Source organism: Gopherus evgoodei, chromosome 8 (assembly GCF_007399415.2).
Source record: "Gopherus evgoodei ecotype Sinaloan lineage chromosome 8, rGopEvg1_v1.p, whole genome shotgun sequence".
Classification (NCBI taxonomy): Eukaryota; Metazoa; Chordata; order Testudines; family Testudinidae; genus Gopherus; species Gopherus evgoodei.
The window spans coordinates 80,132,616-80,154,462 of NC_044329.1; the positions used below are offsets into that span (position 1 = coordinate 80,132,616).

The 21,847-nt window shown below is 39.7% G+C and overlaps 1 protein-coding gene across 18 annotated transcripts in view; it reads left to right on the plus strand.

Moving 5' to 3' along the window:
• Positions 1–21,847, plus strand: part of ZNF644 (zinc finger protein 644) — a 74,852-nt gene that overhangs the window by 22,658 nt on the left and 30,347 nt on the right. For 13 of the 18 annotated variants that reach the window (XM_030574118.1, XM_030574105.1, XM_030574111.1 and 10 more), the window contains one exon: positions 6,355–6,404. The gene's annotated coding sequence lies outside the window, so the exon portion shown is untranslated. Of the gene's footprint in view, positions 1–1,896; positions 2,165–6,354; positions 6,405–7,339; positions 7,416–10,792; positions 10,805–18,784; positions 18,790–21,415; positions 21,423–21,847 lie in introns of those variants that run through there. The other 5 variants (XM_030574114.1, XM_030574113.1, XM_030574115.1 and 2 more) reach the window with 3 other exon arrangements.

A 21,847-nucleotide genomic window follows, 5' to 3' on the forward strand; every position in this document is an offset into this window, starting at 1 on the left:
GGTTTTTGACTGACCAGCTCAGCGGTGTCAGTCAAAATCACACCTCATCACATCTCTGATCAATATAATTCAGAAAAAGTTTGTAGTGTATACCTAGGATCAGCAATTGCAAATATCTCTGGTGGATGCAATAGTAGATTCCTTAGCAAATGACAAGAATTCATTTGGGAAAGGGCTCCTTCCTAATGGAATAAACAGAAATGAAGATAAATGATTCCCTCAGAAAAAATATAAAGTGTTGACAGGAGCATTGCAGGCTTCTATTTAATCAACGCAGATTCATCGTAGCCTTTACACAGGCCACAATAGTATAGTCCAAGGCTTCTCAAAAATTCATAGCATGAAACAGATTTTAGTAGAGAGAGATTTGTGAATTACCACCCCTCCCATTCACAGTTGCAGGGATCACTTCTCTTTCCACTCAAACTGCCAGCTTATCAAAGAGAAGGTTAAGAGGTGACTTGATCACAGCCTGTAAGTAAGTAGACAGGGAGATATCTGATAATACCAAACAAAGACATAATAAGAGTCAGTGAAAGAAGAGAAATTCAGATTAGAGACAAGATGCAGATTTTTTAAAATTAAGGAAATTAACTTTTGGAACAATTTACCAAGACCTGTTGTGAATTCTCCATTATTTGAAATCTTTACATCAGGATTAGGTATCTTTCTATAAAATATACTGAAGCTGAACCACAGGATGTGGGCTTGATGCAGGAATTACTGGATAAAATTCTTTGACCTTTTATATATGAGGTCAGGCTAGAAGATCATTGCAGTGGCCTTAAATCTCTAAACATCCCGGTGACAATCACAGCAATTCCTTATTTGGGATCCTTATATTGGAAAAGGGTTTTTTGGTAACTGCTGTCTGACCAGCCACCACTTTGTGGACTGCAATTTGTGAACAATAGTCTTTTATTTTTTTGGTAAACTACAGATTTTATTTTTGGCTTAAAACATCTGTCTTTGTTTGCTGGGAATCCTGCATTTTTTTGTTTTGTTTTTTGTTTTCTCCAGCTTGTAGGGGTGTGTTTTCTGGATTTTTTTATTACCGTTATTTCTCTGCAGACCTCTTCCTTGTTTCCTAGTTTAATATTCCAACTGTAGTATTATACCAGTATATTACAGACATAGTACTTCATTTTGTTCCTGAAAGGCTTCTAATATGCTACTGATTTGGGGACTGCAGAAGCTGTTCTATCTTATAAGGAAAATGGAAATCCCCAAGAGAAATACATACAGTTTAATTTTACATGCCTTATTTTGCTATTTTATATAGGCTAATTTGAGAACTAAACTATATTCTACTTCTTCAGAGAACTATGTTCTGTCCACATTTAGATCAGAAACCTGCTACTTACAGATACATTTTAAGTACAGTTATTGCTAATGTTTCCCTAAGAAGTGTGGTCAAAAGATTTGAAGATTGTGAGAATGGTAAATCCATGCTGTTGACTACAAGGGGGCAGTATTCTATTGTATGGTTCTTAGCAATAAAAATTCCTGTTTGCACTGGTCAGGGAAACATGGTTGGAGCTATTGTGGTTCTTTGAGGACATAGCCAAAGTGCAAAGTTTTACTTTAGTGTCGTCTTATTTTAATGCAAGTTGTTGGGCTTCTGCATGTGTAAGATACATTTGTTATGAAAGCAAGAGACTTGGGCTAAAGCATTTTAAAAATCTGATTATAACTTAATTTCACTATCCACACAGGCTGGATCATACTTGCTAATAATGTGTTTGGGCCACAGTTGAGCATAAGAGTTGTTACAATTAACCTGCAAGGCGAGGAGGCTGGTTCCCTTTTTTGCTGCTTTATATCAAGGCCTGAAAAGTTTTTAAATTTAATAACAACAAAAAACCACCTCCCCCACTCCTTCTTTTTTATCATTAGGAATAAAATTCTGTCCATCCTTGAGGGAATTACGATGAGCTAATTGGAGAATTCAAAGTGGGGACATCACAAGAACCAGGCGCATGAAGGATCTGAGTGGAAAGGGACTTTTACTTATGTTGTCTAAGAGTGTGTCTACACTGCAAAGAAAACCCATGGCAGCCAACTCAGGCTCGTGGGGCTTGGGCTCTGGGGCTCCTTCACTACTGTGTAGATGTCTGCGTAGATGTCTGCGTTTGGTCTGGAGCCCGAGCTCTAAAACTGAAAAGTAAGGAGGGTGTTGGAGTACAGAAGTCTACACAGCAATGAAACAATCCTGCGGCCCAAGCCCCATGATCCCAAGTCAGCGGGCACGGGCCAGCCGCGGGTGTCTAGTTGCTGTGTGGACATATCCTAAAGGGATGTCTTCACTGCAGAGTTAGCTGAGGCGTTCAGCACCTGTGTATGAGGACCCAGGTAAGCATAGCCTGGTGTGAGCAGCCACACTACAAAGCTGTACCCAAGTGAATGTGTCCTCAACAGTGTGTGTTGCTAGGACTTCTGGGGGCACAGCCCATGTTTTTTTGTGCTATAGTAAATTGAACCTGTCTTTTTTATTCTTTTTCCAGTGAATTGTGGGAGAATTTTTCTGTCCTTCTGGGCATACAGGGGGAACCGGGGGAAGACATTAGAGGACTCTCAGCAATTGAGAGATTTAGCCTGTGTTCTCACTGCAAAGTGCCTGGGCTACGAGCCTGAGTGAAAGCAGCAGCAGCTGCGCTGTAGCTTATATCTTCACCAGTCAGGCCAGCTAGCCTAGGTTTAAAGCATAACTAAACTCAGGTGAGAGAGTTGTGCGGCTGGGAGTGAGATTAGGGGCAACACCCAAGGAAAAGCCAAAGTGTCAAAGTAAAGACACATCCTTAAAACTCTGGCTTTGTGTTTTTATTTAATTTCAGTGACTTACTTTATAATTTTGGGTAAGTCATCCCTAAATATTTCACACCTTTGCTCTCCAGTCAAGATGTTAGAGCTCACACATATGTCCTTGAGTCTTCTCAAAGGCCCACTAGCGAAACCAGAGTATATTATCTGACAAGACATCAGCATTTCAAAGGTAGAATATAAAGCTGGGGAAAAGGGAGAGAGCCTTCTGGACTTCCTCCATATAGCATAAAAGAAGCAAAAGTTATAATTTCAATTTTTAAAAATATTGCTCGTCACCTTTAAACTCAATTGTCTTCTTAGTGAAGACAGGCCGTAACAATGTCAAGCCATAGGATTGACATTGGAATGTTTTGAGTTCAGTACTGTCTTGATTTACTCTACATCTAGGATTACCATCTTTCAGGTTCCCAAAAAGAGGACACTGCCAGAGAGAGGGGGGGGGAAGGGGCAGCTGGAGGAAAAGGTACAGTTGGAGGGGTGTCTACTGGGAAGTGGTATTTGGGCGGTATGGGAAGGATGTGTGTACTGGGAGATGCATTTGGGGGGTGCTGGAGGGGTGTGTGTACTGGAGGAGGTATTTGGGGAGTGCTGGAGGTGTCTGTATTGGAAGGGGATTTGGAGGGTACAGGAATGAGTATTTGGGGGGTGGGAGGGTATGGGTACCAGAAGGGAGTATTTGGGAGTACTGGGGAGTCATTGGGGATGCAGGAGGAGATGTGTACTGGGAGGGGTACTTGCAGCCTCACTCTCGACGTGGGGGGCAGTGGTGCAGGCCTCGGACACAGCTCTAGTTGTCCATCAGTGCCTCCTTGCCTCTTCCACTTTCAGGGCTAGGGGCCAGGGCTTGGGTGGGGGGGAATGGGAGCGGGTGGCTGCAATGCAGGGACCAATCCAGATGTGAAGCCAGCTCTTTCTAAGCTGCAATGTCTGCTCTGCAAAAATCCTGGACATTTCCTCTTACTTGAAAAATCTGATCAGATAGAGGGTGGAGGATCAAAAAAGAGGAAATGTCCAGGAAAACCCAGATGTATGGTAACTCTGTCTACAGCTCTTTTGTTAGAATTGTTTCATCTATGTAGTCCAAAATGGGATTTAAGGAGATGTGACCCAGTTTCAAATCACAGGGGTTCATAAAATTATACTTGGTAGTTTGGGACTGGAGTCTGGTTGGAGGGGATGAACAGAGAAGAGAGGTGACTTATCTATAGCACCTTAACTAAAACAGCGAAGCCAAAGCCCTTTGAAGCCATGTCTACACTTGGGGGAAGGTGTATTTTTAATGTGTTAGCTAAAGCATGTTAACTAACACATGTTAAGACTACAGTTTGCTTGGTCTATACTAGGATTTTAACAGGTTAACTGGTCAAGAATAAAACTAAGGGGTGTTAGCCAACACCTTAAAAACACACTTTTCCTAGTGAAGACAAGGCCTTAGTTTGGCCCAGCTCTGATGTCCTTCAGCACTTGGTCTCAAAAAGGTTGATGATTCTTCTGAAGTGGTTTAGAAAAATCATTCTCACTTTCCCCACTTGCTTCCTTGTCTTCTCTAATAGAGTCTGAGTCATAGTCCCAGAAGGGACCACCAGATCAACTAGTCTTACCTCCTGTATATTACTAACCCCCACCCAGTATTGAGCACAATAACCTGGATTAGAATAAAGTATTATAGACTAAAATATTGTGTGCCACAGCAGAGAACAGGAGGGACTGAAAAGCCCCTGAAATGACAGAATTGATTTGTTGAGATATACCGAGGTGATTGTAGCAAGTATCCAGGTCACCATGCTGCAGAGGAAGGTGAAAAATCCTCCAAGATCCCTGCCAATATGACCTTATGAAAAATTTCTTTCTGATCCCAAATATGGCAATCAGTTTGACTGAGCATCTGAAAGAGAATTCTCTTTTCTGTCTTAGAGCACAAGCTTATCCTGTCTGGTGTCCCATCTCCAGATGTGACCATCTTTGATGTTTTAAAGGGGGGGGGGAACAACCCCCCTAGAATGCATTTGCATGGGGGAGAGGGGACAGATTCTTTCCTGACCTTGCAAGTAACTGGCTAAAGCTCTAAACATTAGATTTAGGGGTATAAGACTCAGGACTGGAACTCCCTTGACCACTGAGTCTGGTCCCCCACCATCATAGGCAACTCAGTTATACAATCCCACCGATATTCTAGGTCATCCAAATTGTTCTTGCAATATTCTGATCCTCCTGTATTGACAGTGCCTCCCAACTTTGTGTCATCAGCAAATTTCATTAACAGTCTTCCACTATTTGTAATAACCTCATTAATAAAACTGTTAAATAAGATCAGTCCCAAAACTGGCTCTTGAGGAACTCCACTAGTAACCACCCTCCAGCCCAATAGTTCTCCTTTAGGCACAACTTGTCTTTTACAATTCTTGTACTAATCCTTATCTACTCCAGTTTAACTACACCTCTACCCCGATACAACACGGTCATGGGGAGCCAAAAATCCCTACTGCGTTATAAGTGAAACACTGTTATATCGGGGTAGCGGTGGCAGGGCTGCAGCGGTGATTTAAAGAGCCCAGGGCTCCAGCTGTGAGGAGCCCCAGGCCCTTTAAATCGCCGGTGGAGCCCCGCTGCTGCAGCCTCGTGGTAGCAGCAGCAGGGCTCCAGCAGTGATTTAAAGAGCCCGGGGCTCCCTGCAGCAGCCGGAGTCCCAGGCCCTTTAAATTGCCGGTGTACCCCATTGCCGCAGTCCCAGGGTAGCAGCGGCAGGGCTCTGGCCACTGCGGGGAGCCCGGGTCCTTTAAATTGCTGGTGAGCTGTGCTGCCGCAGCCCCAGGTAGCAGCAGCAGGGCTCTGGCAATGATTTAAAGGGCCTTGGGCTCCCTGCAGCAGCTGGAGCCCTGGACCCTTTAAAGCGCGTATTATATCGGGTCGCGTTATAGCGGGGTAGAGGTGTAATTATATCCCATGTGGGACTGTATCAAAAGCTTTACTGAAGTCCAGATAGATTAGATCTACTGCATTTCTATCTAAAAAGTCAGATCTTTTCAAAGAAAGATATCAAGTTAGTTTGGCGTGATCTGCCTTTGGTAAACCCATGTTGCATTTCATCCCATTTTCCATTTACATCCAGGTATTGAACTTATTCTTTCAGTTTGCTGCTTGGTGCAGTCCAGGGAAATAGCTTAGCAGACATTGAAGATGTTGGCAAGGGGGTTTCCCTGACTTTTTAATGTGATTTTCCTGCTCTGCACACACAGTTTACCAAAGAAATATCTTGTGTACATTTTTGTTACTGTATCAAGTGTCAGGTCTGTAGATATTCAGGGTCTCTCCTCACCTTTTTAATTATAGTAGTTATCCAGTCATCTTGATATCTGTGCATGTGAGAGGGAAAGTGCCTTTGGATTTTGATCCTTACAACTTGGGGCAAGATAAAATACTTCCATGTGTATAAACTCCACACTTGGTGCTCTGCTGATCTGTCATCAAATGCTTACAGGATCCTAAGCAGTATGATGACTCTAAGATTTTAACTTTTTTATTATTTTGCAGGTTTGTTTTAAATCAGACCTCACAGCTTGATACAAATAAAACAGACAACGGTAAGTAGAAAACCAGCTTATAAAAGTGGTATGTAGCAAATCTTTTATCTCTTAATACCTACTTATAAATAGCCAGAAACACCGGTTTACAGAAATTGGAATAAATTAATAAGTTAAAGTGAATGTTTACTTGTTTGTAATAGCTTATTTTTCCTCTTCTGAGGTCTAAAAAAATGAAATTCTTGTGCTGTTCTGTGTTGACTGTGTATTTAACATTATGATGACAAATCTGTCAAATGATCCATAGCCGAGAAAGTAACCTGCACTTGTGTTAGCTGTGGAGAACCAAAAACAATGAAGACTTCATTCATGTGGATTTCTATCTGCAAATTGTTCACATGATTTGAAATGCTGCCAGTGTAGTTTGCTGTGCTACAGAAGTATTGTTTAGGTTTGTATTTCAGATTTAATTCAGTTCATAGCTCTCTTAACTGGTAGATCAAAAATTTGAGTGGCCACCAGAACATTTAACGTTTTACAAAATGAAATACCAGAGGACATCAGGTTTACCTATATTCTTTGGTTTTCCTGTCCTCAGGGACTGTATCAGGTGGCATGAGACTGACTGACAAGCTAGTAAGGACTTTACTATAAAGCATTGATATTCTTCAGAGTATTACATGGGCATTCTCAGATAACTGCAAAATATATGTTCTCAAGGAGCTTTTTTTTTTTCACTGCAGCATTGCCAAAAAGGAACAATTCACAATAAATATTTTCAGATCAAGGAAATTCTAACTAAAGCTGGATTCTGGGCCTCTCTTTATTGCTTGACATTCTGTTTGTGGAGGATTTCTGTGGTCAGAAAACCTCTCCCTCTATTCCCCATTAAAGTTTGCTAAGCAAATTTAACTTTGAAGAACAAATGATTCACATAGTCAATCTTTTTAAAACCTCTTTCGATTATCAGTTGGCATTCCTTTTTACATTTTTAGGTGTATAGGAGTTTGCAATCAAAGGTGTCCTCACCTTCTTGCGAGGTTGCTCGGTGGGAATTAAGGGACCAAACAGGTGAGTGTCTAAGGCAGTGGGGTTGAGTATTAGGAGTTTGGCCAAGACTCATGTTAGAGAAGCTTCTTTTCTAGGGCATGACCAGGGCCATTTATGTATTCTGAAACATGCTGGAATGGAATGCTGTGTCAGAGCAAATCCTTTCTGACTGTGCAGCAAGTGGGAAATCCCATGGTAAAATAAAGCATGCAATCAGGTCGATTTTTTTTATTTATTTATTTTTTTTAAACTAAAGATAACTCCTGGGCCAAACAAGTCAAGTGTGCTGCATGATTTTGAACAAATTGATGTGGCTTGAGAGGAATTGGGGGGACAGGTGTAGATAACACCACAGAAGACAGAGTACAAAAAAGTTTGGGTTGTATCAAGAATAACGTTTGTAGATATCTATGCTGTTTGAAAGATATCTGCATATATTGGTGACTTAAGAAACATGGGTCACTGGTCAATAATAGCTAGGTTCCATTACCAAAAATTACCCATGCACTCAACTGTCCCTCGTTATTAGAGACATTACTCCATTTTAGACCTAAATATACCTACAGTCTTTAGAGATCAATTTGTTACAAACATAGATTTATAAAGTCAAGATTATAGAAAATGTTCTCTGTGGTAATGAAATTAAATTTGAGCCTCTGTAATTTTAATCTCTCTGCATACTACTTGGCCTACTTTTTGCATTACTGCTTGGCCTATTAAAGCATGGCAGCTTTAGTTAAGGACCCATTTCTCAAGGAACTTTCTGTGCTTGAAACCTGGTCATGATGGCATTGTATGTACAGAAGCTTCTTCACTTATCTGACTATTTAGGCTCTACATCCCATTTTCTGTTCGCTATTCAACTAATGTAATCTTTGAACCAAATAATGGGTAGCTTGCTATTTTGGATGGGATGGGTTTACACATATTGAACTTGCTTTGTTTCTCTGATCTGTGATTAATATATAGACCTAAAATGAGTTCAGATTGCTTTAAAAATAAGTTGAAATGTACATTTTAAAATAGGCTTGAGCTGCTTTGTCTCTTCACCTCTTTTGTCCGAAGATTCTGAAGGAGCCACAGGTATGGGCCTAACAGCACTGATTGTAGGAGAACACGTCCTACAAATTTGAAATGTCAATTTGTCTACTGGTGTAGGTTTATGTATTGAAGTAAGCAACTCTGGGCTGAATAGTGTGATCTTCTGTTGTTTGGAGGAAACAGTATAAACAGACGGGTTATTGTATCATGTTAATATTTAGCAGAGAAGAATGTTTCCAATACACCTCTGCCTTGATATAACGTGACCCGATATAACATGAATTTGGATACAACGCGGTAAAGCTGCGCTCGGAGGGCAGGGCTGTGCACTCCAGCAGATCAAAGTAAGTTCGCTATAAGGCAGTTTCACCTATAACGCGGTAAGATTTTTTGGCTCCCGAGGACAGCGTTATATAGAGGTAGGAGTGTATCATAGTGGCGTGAATATGTTTAACACTGGGACTGATGACAATTTCAAGCCGGAATTCGAAAAGTGGAACAATCGGAACTCTGCAAAACTATGCCCACAAAGATTTTCATCTTTACTTTCCAGATTGAGTTTATAATAGAAGAACCATGAATGGGGAGACGATTTTTGTTGGGCCACATATAGTGTGTATTTAAATCTTTTGGGCCCCTTGTTACCTCTAATTTTCATGCCTGATAATGATTATCTTAACCACTTTCTTCCTGATTTACAGGGTAGATACAGGTACAGTGTATTAATAGCTTAAATGTGGGGGGAGATTTTTCTTTTCTTTTTTGATAGATTGGTGCATCGATATTGTCAGTGCAGAGAGCACAATATATCAATAAAAGAAGAGAAGCTAAACAGATGGGCAAAGATTTTAGGTTGGACAGAAGGAGACAGGTCTGGAGAGGTAGATCTGTGAGACCTCATCATAGAGTTGAATTTGTGTTTGTGTATAGAGTTATTCAGAAGGGTGTGGCGAGAGGAGAGAAATCACGGAAAAGCAGAGTGATAGGACATGGGGGCTGTTGGATGTGCTGAAAGAGAGAAGGTGATGGTCAGGGAGGGAGAATTCAACAGCAGAGGCCACTGTCTGGAGATATGTCAAGTGAATGGCCCTTTTGGTGAATGGGAGAACTGAATCAGGGCTGTAGGTCAAATGAAGAGGTGAGGGTAAGGAAATGAGCAGCTCAGGGGTCAGATGTGTTATCAACACAAAAGCTGAAGTTGCTGCAGATGAGTGTGGGAGACTGAGAAGAGAGGAAGTGAGAGAGCCAGGAATTGAAAGAGCCAGGAGTTGAAATCAGAGGGGAAGGCTGATGCGGAGGAGTTGAATGGATGGCAGCTGACAGCAATCTGAGGGGGAGAGGAGAGGGGTCGGATACAGGTTTATTCAAAAGAGGGAAGAGATCCTGAATGACTGATCTTTTAAGAAATGACAGCAAGAAAAGGCTGTGGTTGGGGGGTATGGGTGTGAGGTTAGGAATGGTAGTACAAGAAGGGTGGAGGTGATGGTGAGGGTGGAGGGAAGGTCAGGATTGTGGCAAATGTCATCAAAGATAAGGAGGACAAATTGGATGTTGGACCTAGGTTTGTGCTGGCGGGAGGAGGGGGCAGATTTTGATGGAGAGGAAAAGAGTAGGTATAGGTGGTAGGAAGAATTGTAGAGGGGTGGAGGTTACCAGGAAAGGAAGAGGGAGCTGGTGGGAGGGAAAGGGAAGAGGCAAGAGTATGAGGATGGGGGCTAGCATGCAGAAGAGGGGTGTGGTGTGGGCCATGGTTGAATGGCAGATGAACAAGACTGCAAAAATCCCCAAACCAAACACACAAGACCTGTAAATACGTTCCTGGACTGGCATGGGTCTCTGCTGTCTGGGAAGGATCCCTTGCTATAGACAGAGCTCCCCAATTGCAGTCCCTGTTGGTTGTAAATGGCCAGGACCAGGCTGTGGCTCACAGCCTGTTGTTGAGTCCCTGTTTCTGCAGAGTTTTCTACCACCTGCCCTTCTTCCCTGCTTTTTTCATGTCTCTAGCTACAGAATTCTGTATCCTTAAAGGAAATGAGAAATAGCTGGGCCAGCTCTGTTCTTTATGCCCTGGAGGGAGATGAGGGGAGAGTGCGAGGACATCCATAATACAGGTGTGACTCCAGCAGATACTGCTAGCCAAAAAGAATTGGCTCTTTAGCGCATGGTGCATGCGCACCAGAGGTGAAATTAATGTGGACAGCACCTCTTGAAGAACCACTGCTACTGAAGATTATTAACTGTTCTTTCCTAGGTCTGTGTCTCAGATTTGGCTTACCTAATACAATGTACAGTAATGACATCAAAATACTTAGCTTGGTATACTTGTTAAATAGCAGGATATATTTACTATAAAACAGAGAATGGACTTGGTGAACAATTAGTGTTCTGTGTGTTCATGTATCCTAACGTTTTGATCGTTGTAATTTGAAGTTGTAGAATTCCAAATTTCCAACTTTTCATTTACTTGAGCAATAAAAAAACACTTTAAAGTAATACATGTGTTTTTATTTCCTCTGGAAGATTCCAGCTAGATTGTGTGTGTATGAGAACTGAAGTATCTGGTCTAGTAAGTTGGAAATATTTTTACAAGCAAACTGATTTATGTAATTATTTTACCTTAGACTAAATATAGTCCAAATCCCTCTTGGGCAATGAAGAGACACATTGGATGCTCTTATGTATCACTGTCTCCTTTGTCTTATATCCTATTCCTCTTTTACTGTAATTAGCACATTGGACATCTGATAGTTCTCAATTTTTTTTCTAAAATATATTTGGTTCCTTTCCTAATCATTCAGTATGTTGGATAATACTGAAAGGGAACCCTCCCCTCCCCCACCAAACTGCCAGATTCTTAGCTCCCAATCTTTACTTTGTTGGCCTTGCCTAGAATTGGCATTTGTTTATAAATTAAAAATACACGTGATCATTGAAGAGCACAGCTGTTGAGCTAGGAGCATAAGAAGCAGGCCCCAGGACAGATGCAAAGTACTTCCCTAAATGTCAGTCATTGTCCAGTACTGTAGAGTGGGATAGAGGAAGGAGGGTTTGCCCTTAAAAGGTTCCCTATTGAAAGGCACATCATGAGATTGGAAAGGATAGCATGCTGGTAGTGTGCTAGGGGCCAGAGAAGAAAATAAAAGTGCTGGTCATTTCCATCTCCCATTGAGGAATTCCTAATTTAGGGAAGATGGATCTTGATGAGGCAGGGTGGATGGCTTCCTCACATCATCAATTTTACTTCATTGTATTTTTAAGTTTATCAGTCATACCAATACAATATCCAGTTACCTATAAAATATTTAACAGAACATATGACTAGGGTTGTATTTTTTTCAGTTTGAAAAAATCTGCTTTCGAAGAGCAAAATGGCAAAATTTGGTCATGAATTTTCATGATCGCAATGGTCACTATCAACCAAAGAAAGTATCACAAGTAGCTAGGTATGTTTCAGTATACATTGAAGAAAGAATTTTCACTTTTTAGCTTGATGGAACTTCACTTTGAAAAATTCCAAAAATCAGAAGATGTGTAACTTGTTATAAAACCATGACAAACTTCAGTAAAATTGAATTAAAAATTTCTTAAGTTGGCTGTAGGGAAGCTGTACTTTAAGTTCATTCTGTGGCAGCATGCTGTTGACATGCAAATTCTCTGTCTTTGTGCTCCTGATTTTATCATCTTTCTGTGCATTATATGAAAATCTTTTAGAACTTGTACTTTTGGACTAATGCACAAGCTGACTGCAAAGTTTGACAAATCTGGGAAATGTTCTTGTCAAGAATCAAATTGAGCTGATTTCTTGCATTTCCTGACCAACCTGGTTGTGACCTATAGGCGCTATAACAATATAAATATTAAATAATTTTGATTCTATTCAATCAACTTTGCAGTAAACAAAAAGCTGTAAGGAATTTTGAATATTAATGTTTTCTGCTGTGAGAACTCAATTTCACACTACCCATAAAAATCTGTAACTACCGTGAAAATAAGCCTTATATATGACTGCCTGTTGTTGCAGCAGCATGATCAGACAGCTTGAAGAGAAGTCATGAAATAATATCTGCTGAAAAGAGCTATAAAACACTACTTTGATGTATAGGTTGCAGAAGAGGATAATACAGAAATTCAAGACTATTTTTAAAAAGTTTCAGTAATGGTTGGGTGAGTGCTAGCCTTACATATAAGCCTGGATTGTCCTTTGAAAAGTATGTTCTTGAAAGTGTGTAAGGGAATGTAAGAAATAATAATAAAAAAAGGCAATTTCCCCCTCTCAAAGTTGTTCGACTTTCATTAATTCCAGTGAAAGATATAGACATTTAAACTTTGACAATATACTTGTTGCTGTGGGTAGATCAGAGGAAGACACTGTCTGTCTCCTGGAGCTTAACATCTAAATTCTTATAGATATCAAAATTTAACAAACTACTAAAATTAAATTTACTGTAACTCTGCAGGATATAACTGCTCTATCATACAATAGTAACTTTCAGTATAAATATAAGATTTTAAATTATTTTTGTTCATAGCTATGGGAGTAATGGTTAAAGGCTACAGTAAAAAATACTATATGTAAAAGATTACTTTAGTATTATAAAAAAGCTTTATTATTCAGACTGAAAGGAAAGTTCAGTTTTGGAACATGAAGCAAATGTTCAAATCCATTTTGTCCTGAGTTACTTGCATAGTTTTAATAATTTTTTTGTGCTCATTTTGAAAAAATAAGTGTTTTCGGTTCTCTGTTTTTTGTGTACTCCGTCAAATTGTTGGTTAAAGATTCTGATCACCACTTGGTGGCAGTACTTGGCTTCAAAAGGAAAATGGCCTTAATTCTCTTTAAAATTACAGATTAGAGGATACAGGAATTGTATTAATTTTGTTTTAAAATAGGAAAGAATGGCAATGTGTTCAGAAATGCAAGAGGCTTTTATTTAACGTAAAGAAAAGCTTTTAATTGTTATGTCCCAAAGACCGTTTTATAGAAAAGTTAGTTAGAATGTTTAAAATGTATAATTAAAGGGATGTGGTTTTTATTAAATGTTAGCTTTGGGCAATGTTTAACTGTAAAGCTAAAGAACTGGTGTGCCCTTCATTGTGTAATAACATATTATTTACCTTAGTGTTTTACTTTTATTGGGGACAGTGTATTTAAAGGAATTCTAACCTACTGTAATTTTACTACTAATATGATGACATTTCCCTAAATGGAAAAGTTTTCATTCAGTTACTTCAATTGAAATAGCATAACTTATTTAATATTTTGGAGATGATGGCCCCAGACAGTGGGACACGGACTACTTTCACCTGTTCCTTTCCTAATGATGTCCCTCATACCTTAATGATTGCAGCACTTCTTGGCTTGGAGGAAAACTGCTTTCAGAATTGCTTGTTTCATGAAGACTGTGTGTTTGGAGGGCTGGGACCTGCAGGGGATGGAGGAAACCCCCCCTCTTATAAAAGTGCCTCCTGTTGGGACAATTCTCATCTCTTGTAATAGGAACTAGAATTGGCTGTTGCTGTGTGCGCCCCATCAAAAAACCATAAACAAAACAAAAACAAATAAGTCTGCCAGAAGAAAGTGCATTCTTTTCTTGCATCACCTTAGAAGCTGATATAGGTTGGGTGTCTAATTCCCTTAGGCTCCTTTGAAACACGATAAATCAAGAAGGCAGTCCAGGTAAACTGTCCTGACCTAGAGGAGGGTATAATCCACAGAGCAGTAGTGAAATTTACAGATCTTAAATTGCATAAAATTGAGAAATAATAAATACCTTGAATATTAGAATTATTAATAGAAAATACCAAGTTGTGAGTTGGAAAAATACAAGTTAATACAGTGGTGGAGGAGTAATCCCAAACTGAGCAATTTAATGAGACACTCTTTGAAAACACTAATGGTGAAAGAGACCTAGAGGCGATGGTGGGCAATATATTAGGTGTGATTATGTTCATAGCGCCATTGTGTAAAATAATTATCTTCTAAATGCACCTATAATATTGTGTTCAGTAAACAGGGTTTAACCTGCTCAGGAGACTTAACTGCGGCTGCATCTGGTTGTAGCATCAGTGGACATTTTTTGGGTAAAATTCCTTAATTTGCATAATGCCAGATTTGAGAATGGGTAAAAGTTGTAGATTAAATCTGAGCCTGCAGGGCACATCCGTTAAAGTAGAGTTGTAATGGAGATCAGAATGAATCCCCGGTATATCTATATATGTATGTTAAAACCTAGAATTTGACAAGGGACTGATAAAATGTGGAGTTTCAATTTGGGGGGAAGAAAGGGAAGAAAGAAAAGGTTGAGAATTTTACTGGAAGGGAGGAATGGACAGCAGAAAAAAAAGTCTACACCAAACATTTTGGTTTGAAATGCAAATACTTAATAAAATAGAATTTTAATGATAAAAAGTTACTTGTAGCCAAAATACTGATCAGTCTGCAGGTTACTCTAGACATAAGTGAAATAAAAAATATTTGAATTCTGAATGAAAGGAGCCAGGTGATAATGAGGAAAGGAAAACCTAGATTATATGGTATCAAGGTTTTAGATTTTTAAAGAAAGGATGCTTCGGCATCTGAAATTAGCATGAAGGAAAGGAATTAATCTAGGCAGAGGGGAACATAAGAGAGAGGTTTGGAGGAGAAATCAAGTGTACAAATAAAGAAGCGTTATGAAGGATGGAAGTCAAAATTGACCAGAATGATTCATGGTCTGGAAGACCTTACAAGGGGAGACTTAAGAAGCTTCGTCTGTTTATGGTATTGAAGAGATATTTGAGACAACTTGATCATGCCAAGTACATCAAAAGAGGGCAGATTTCTGATGTGAGAGAGCTCTAATAGACAGACATAACAAGGTCCAGTGGCATGAAGTTGGAAGTCGGACAAATTCCAACGGGAAAGAAGATATAAATTTTAAATAAGGATTATTAACCAACAGTTTAAGGGTTGTGATAAATTCTCCATCCCTTGAAATATTTAAATAAAAACTGAATAAGACATTCTAGGATTTATGCACTAGTTCATCCACAAGTTATTGGGCTTAGTAGAGGAATAATTGGGCAAAATTCTACTGTCTGTGTTTAGATGAGGGGTGGGGTCAGACTAAATTATGATTGTCCCTTTTGGCTTCAAAAATCTGTAAGTCTGTGAAATAATAGTGAAGAGAACAAGAGTTTATATTGAGAAAGTGTTACAGTTGATGGAGGTGAGAACTAAACTTAAACACAAACCAGCCCCAAACCATTTGAGAATGGTCAGGCTTTTGGTGGGGGGTGGGTTGAGGTGGAAAATAAATTTTGAATAGACTAAACATTTTTGCTACATAGAAGATAATTCTCCTTTATTCTTTGTGTGCCATTGACATAGAACATTTGAAGCTGCTTCATAATCAAATAATAATTACAATATTTTAAAATATCCACCTGTTGTGTTGTATAAAAAAACCACTGGATTTTCAAAAGCACTCCACATCCGCAGTTTGAACCAGAATTTCAGGAGAAGGGTTAGGCACCCAAACAAAGTGGCCAGATTTTTCAGAAGTGTTCAATTCCTGTTTTTTTTCAGTGGGCACTGCTAGGTGCTGAAAATGCTTGAAAATCTGCCCCGTTATAAATACTGAAGAAATAAAGTTTCTGTTCTGCCAGTCAAATGTCAATTTTGTTAAAAGTAGTACTAATTAACATTTGAATGCACGTGAAAGCAAGAGGCAGCTTTCACAATTCTCTAACATTCTTAGTCTCAACAGTACTTAGATGTATTTTGTACACATCTTTGTATTTTAGTATTAGAATATAACCCTCAAAACCTTCAACTTCTCTGATAACCATTTGATGATTAACACTTCATTTGTCTGTGGGATGACACATCCTCTACACAAGAAAATTTGTGAGTTTCCATGTAGTCTCATCAGGGATCATTGGGAAACTAGATGTTTTGGCAGCTGGATAGAGACGAATGGGGCTTTTGGCATTCACTGTCGTTTGAGTTGCCGCGATAAACATATTAGCTAGATCTTTCTACTGAAATGATCAGCAGTGACAGTTAAAAAAATGTTGACCTTTGATTCTGAAATTGAGTGAGGTGGTTTAATCATTGGAGGTTTTTAAGAACAGGTGAGAGAAGCAGGGATGGTCTAGATTTACTTGGCCCTGGCACAACACAGGAGGCTGGACGTGATGGCTCCTTGAGGTCCCTTCCAGCCTTACACTTCTATGACTATAATATAATATGCCATAATGCCAAACAGGGGGGCAGGTCTTATCTACCTTAAAGACATTGCTTCAAACCACCTGCAAACTGAGGAAGGCAACAACACTACATAATTTATATTCATTTCACTTTTGAAAGGCTACCTTTGCTATCATGAAGGCTAGGAACAAAACTCCTTTTAGATGAAAACTTAAGATTTTGAAACATAGTTTGTCAATGAGTGGGTTCTGCAGCGTATCAGTGGCAATGAAATACACAGGAAAATGCTTTAAAAAGCTTGTTTTCACCTTAATTAGTGTTACCCCATAATAATGGGGTCTTTTTTTTCTTCTAACTTCAGAAAAAATATCCTGGGCTGTGCAGCTGTCAACCCAAATATGTTGTTTTTAGATTAAGTAATTAAACAAACAAACAAACAAAAACCAGAATGAGAAGACTAGGGTGACCAGACAGCAAGTGTGAAAAATCGGGATGGAGTGAGGCGGTAATAGAAGCCAGTATAAGAAAAAGACCCAAAAATCAGGACTGTCCCTATAAAATTGGGATATCTGGTCACCATAGCGAGGACTGAAGCAGGAGATACATAAATCAGCCACCCTGACACTTTGATATCCATATTGTTTGGTCTCCATTGCACCATGCTCTCATTTTTTAAGTGTAAGACCTGAAAGAATTAGAATTATGAGATGGTAGAAGTCTACAGTGCATAGGATTCCATCCCAAGAGGGTGGTTTTTTTCATACCTCTGAGTGACATAAGTTTTGCCAACATAAGAGGTAGTGTGGACATGGCTTAAGTGAAGAGACATTAAGGAGAGAGCACTGACACAAAGCAGCTGGAAGAATGGCTGGGATATACTGTGTCCTGGAAAATAGCACTTTATTTCAGGACTAAAAAAATCAAACTAAAATGTGCGTGTCCCCTCTCTACCAGTTCTCCCCCAAATATACATAACCTCTCTGACCTTAGATAGTCTGTATGGTCTTGAAAACTGTATTATACTTGTTTGGGGTATATTGTTTTCTTGAGAGAACTGGAGTTCTTAATTTCTTTTGCTGGTTTGTGATGATGATCAGTTGCTGACAAATACCCCACAAAAATCCAGCTCTCGGTATTAAAAAAAAAAAAAAAAAAAAAAAAATTATCTGAGAAATGGAAGCTTTGTATAACATATGGGGTTCGTGTTCTGTAATCTATTAATGTGGCTTTTAAATTATTGAAATTTATACTAAACAGATGTATCTACAATAGTAAATGAAACGCTAAAACTGAGTATGTAATAAGCAAAAACTTAACAGCTTTAATGAGTGTTGAATCACAGCTAGAGGAAACTGCTGGTTATTTGCCACTGCAAAAATATATTCATTTTGAAGATAGTCATGTGACAAAGGTGCATACTAAACAAGTTTCAGTGCAGACGAGCAAATTTCCTGTTTCTGGAGTTTCACTATTCCAAACTGAATCCATAGTGTTGATTAGCTTGAGGCTCTCTTACCTTTACAAATAATTTGATTTTCTTAATGGGGCATACAGAATACATGCTTAAGTTGAAAAGAATTCATTCTTTTTACAGTAAAACTTTAAAGGCTCTGACTTTGTTGAGAGTTTCCTGGAGAAAATTTAAAGCAATTGTACTTATTTTGAAAAAGCTGCTTTAGCTGTACTTAACAGCTAGATTTTCTCTTTTCAGGCTTTTAGAAGTAGTTTTCTGTGTTACAGCTAATTTGGTTACCAGTTTATGGTCCCAAGAGGATGGGGATATGTTCTTCAATATTACCAATCCTAAGCATTCAAATATCAAGATTTTCATGCAGTCCAACTACTGAGGCTTTAAGAAAATCACCAAATACTGAGACTTAGTGTTATAAACTCATGGTTATACCACGTCTCTTACTACTTACGAATGAATAAGGACCAAAAGTAAATATTTTCTTTGTAAGACAAAATACTCCAAGTTTTCTAAAGAAACCACTCTTTATATGTTTTAATTAAAAATGCTTTCAAGAATAGTATTTCCAGACATCTATCTTGCCATTTATAGAAGCACTAATTCCTCTTGCATTGATTGCTGTATGTATGGCCTGCTTAGAAAATTCAATGATTCAAATATGGTCTCCCAGTCCTTAGTGAGAATTAGACTATGTCTACACTGTCGCTTGTGTCAGCCTAACTTATGTCACTCAGGGGTGTGAATAAATCACCCCCATGAGCGACATAAGTTACACTGACATAAGCGCCATATGGACAATGCTATGTTGGCTGGAGAGCTTCTCCTGCTGACAGAGCTACCACCGCTCACAGGGGCTGGAGTAGCTAAGCTGACGGGAGCTCTCTCCCGTCAGCTTAGAGTGGCTACATTGGAGAACTTACAGCAGCACAGCTGTACTGGTATAGCTACGCTGCTGTAAGCTCTCTAGTGCAGCCATAGTTTTAGTGAAATTCCCCTGCAATTGATACTCTTTGGCAATCTCAGTAGAGTCATCAAGCACTGAATACATGTGGAGACCTGATGGTCCCTGATAGAACAGAATTGAACACTCTGGGGGCTTGGGGAAGCTTGCGCTGTTGCCATCCAAGCTGTAGTAAAATAGGAATTCAGATTACAGTGTTGTCAATCAGGCATCTTTCATAGGTACTAAATTCACTATAAAGTCTTACTGTTAATAATGAAATCATACGATTTTTTTAATAGCCCAATGGTTCCTGATCCATGACTACTGCTACGAATAATACATGAAACAATATTTTAACAGTACATTTTTGCCATATGCATCGATGTGCTACTTTTGAAACTGGGATTTCATTTTCATTACTAGTTTATCTTATTTAAATATTTTAATTTTAAAATGATGCACGGAGAAAAATTCATGGGACTTCTTATTTGTACATGTATATCCTCAATGAAAGGTGAATTTCTTTTGTTGTTTGGTTAGTGAAAAGCCATTTTGCCATTCCAGAAAGATCTGAGCCTGAGGATATGGTATATTTTACCAGTTCAGAAACTTTGGGGGTTTGCACTCCATCACTTTTTCTGTGTTTCTTAAACTATCTGACTTTTAATGCCTTCTGTCTTGTTCAAAGGATTTTGGTTACCAAATCACATCTAGTTGCAGTCTCCTCTCCTTTGCCAACCCCCTTCTTTGGCCAAGGCAAAATCTGTTTCCTTTTCTGTAAGATGGGGATGATATCTGTACCTCACAAGAGTGTTGTCTTAAGGCATTGTCTATCTGAAAAGTGCTTTGAGATTATCATTTTCTATTAACTTAATACATCAAAATGTGATGCTTTTGTTGCAGAATTAGATGCAAAGGTGACATACTCTAGAAATAGTTTCGGTAGAAATTTGGATCATCGTGCAGTCAAATATGGTGTAAAGTAATTTGCCTGATCAGTCATCTTTAGCCTTAATTACTCTGAAGACCCTGCTGTACTTAAATGTAATGTAATAATTTGTATGTCCCAGGTACGAAAGAGTGCATATTCAAGTAAATGCATTTGATATGCTTCTCTGAATCTGAGATCACACATCCAAAAGTGGGCTGGATATATTCTGATTGTTGGATGGTGATGTAAATTGCACTTCTCCACACTAGCAAGGCCCACTGCATTTCAGCAAGGATTAACACCTAGTGAGGATAAACATTATTTCCACCTTGGGAGGAGTCCAGTGGTCACCAGCAGTTTGAATTTTGGTCATGGTTTGACCAGGGCCAGTTTTATTTTGTGCTTGGGGTCTAATCTCTCACATTCTGCTAATTGACGCAGTCCTGGTAGTGTACTGAATAGACACATTTCCTGGCTGCCGTGCCAAAACCCCTGCAATGACTGTACTACCCACTTTGTGGGTTGTGATCACCCCCAGCATATCTCCAACAGAAGGAATAGTGTGAACACTTTGCGTCACTACAGCTTTCTCTCGGCGAAAACTGCCTCCAGCAAGCCAGAATATGTCTTAAGGACCCAAGTTACAACAACTACAAGATTTCAGAGTCACTCGGTGTTAATAGATCTATTGTCCCAGTTGAATGACTTGAACAATTATCCATTTTCCTTCTTTCTGCAACTATGTTGCTTCTTGAGCACTTTCAACCCTTGCTGACTCAAGGAGCCAGATACAAGGACTTGGTTTCTGCTCTCTGACTTGAGTAGTGCCATACCACGCTACCTGGAAAACTTAATTTTAGCACTTCATTATAGTGATAGTTAGGTTGGAATTGTTTCCAAACAAGTAATCATACTTGTTTCAAAACTCTACAATGAACAAAACAAATGAAAAACATCTAGAGAAGGCCTGAATGATCTTTTTAGGAACACTTCTGTGTGTCAGATGATTAGAGTGACCAGATGTGAACAGGAGCTGTTAACAGGGAGTTTCACAAGGGAGTTTGGAAGGGGAGTAGGAAGGGAGTGGGGATCCCTTGTCTGTCTCATCTGTGACCCATTGGTCCCCTGAACCTATAAACCAAGCCACATCCAAAACCTTTCTGTTTAAAGCAGAGCAGAGCGGACAGGGAGCTGCAGACGGGAATTTGAGAGAGTTTGACAGAGGGAGGCTTACGATGGTTAGGAGGACCCACAACAGCTGTGGCAGCACTGCTTCTGTCTCTTCCACCTGCGCCTGTAGCCAGACAGAGCACCAAAGCATGGATGCTTTTACCCAGATTCTGGTGTGGGTTTGCAAAGACTGTAACTTGCAATTTCCACTTACTGATATCCAGGCTGGGAGTGGCATCCAATGTGAAAGGTGCCTACTGGTGGAATCTCTCAGGCAGCAGGTGGGAGAGCTACAGGAAGAGGTGGCTAGGTTAAGGAGCATCCGTATCTATGAGCAATTCCTGGACAGTATCCATGTGGAGACAGCTGACGTAGCTGTCCCAGTTCACAGGACTACTGACACACCAGTGGAGGAGGAGATGGCTCAGGGTGGACACTGGCAGCTGGTTACTTCTGGCAGCAGGCAGTGCTCCACCCCTGCTGCGAACCCTCCTGCTGTGGTAATAGATAACCGTTATGCTGCTCTTGATACAAGAGAGAAGGAATCACCCCCAACAGTTAAGGAGGGGAAGCCTCGTACCCCTAAGGCTGGGAGGTCTGCTGCCACCACTGATAATAAGAAACGTAGGGTAGTGGTGGTTGGAGACTCTCTGCTGAGGGGGACGGAGACACCCATTTGTCGCCCTGACCGTTCATCCCGGGAGAT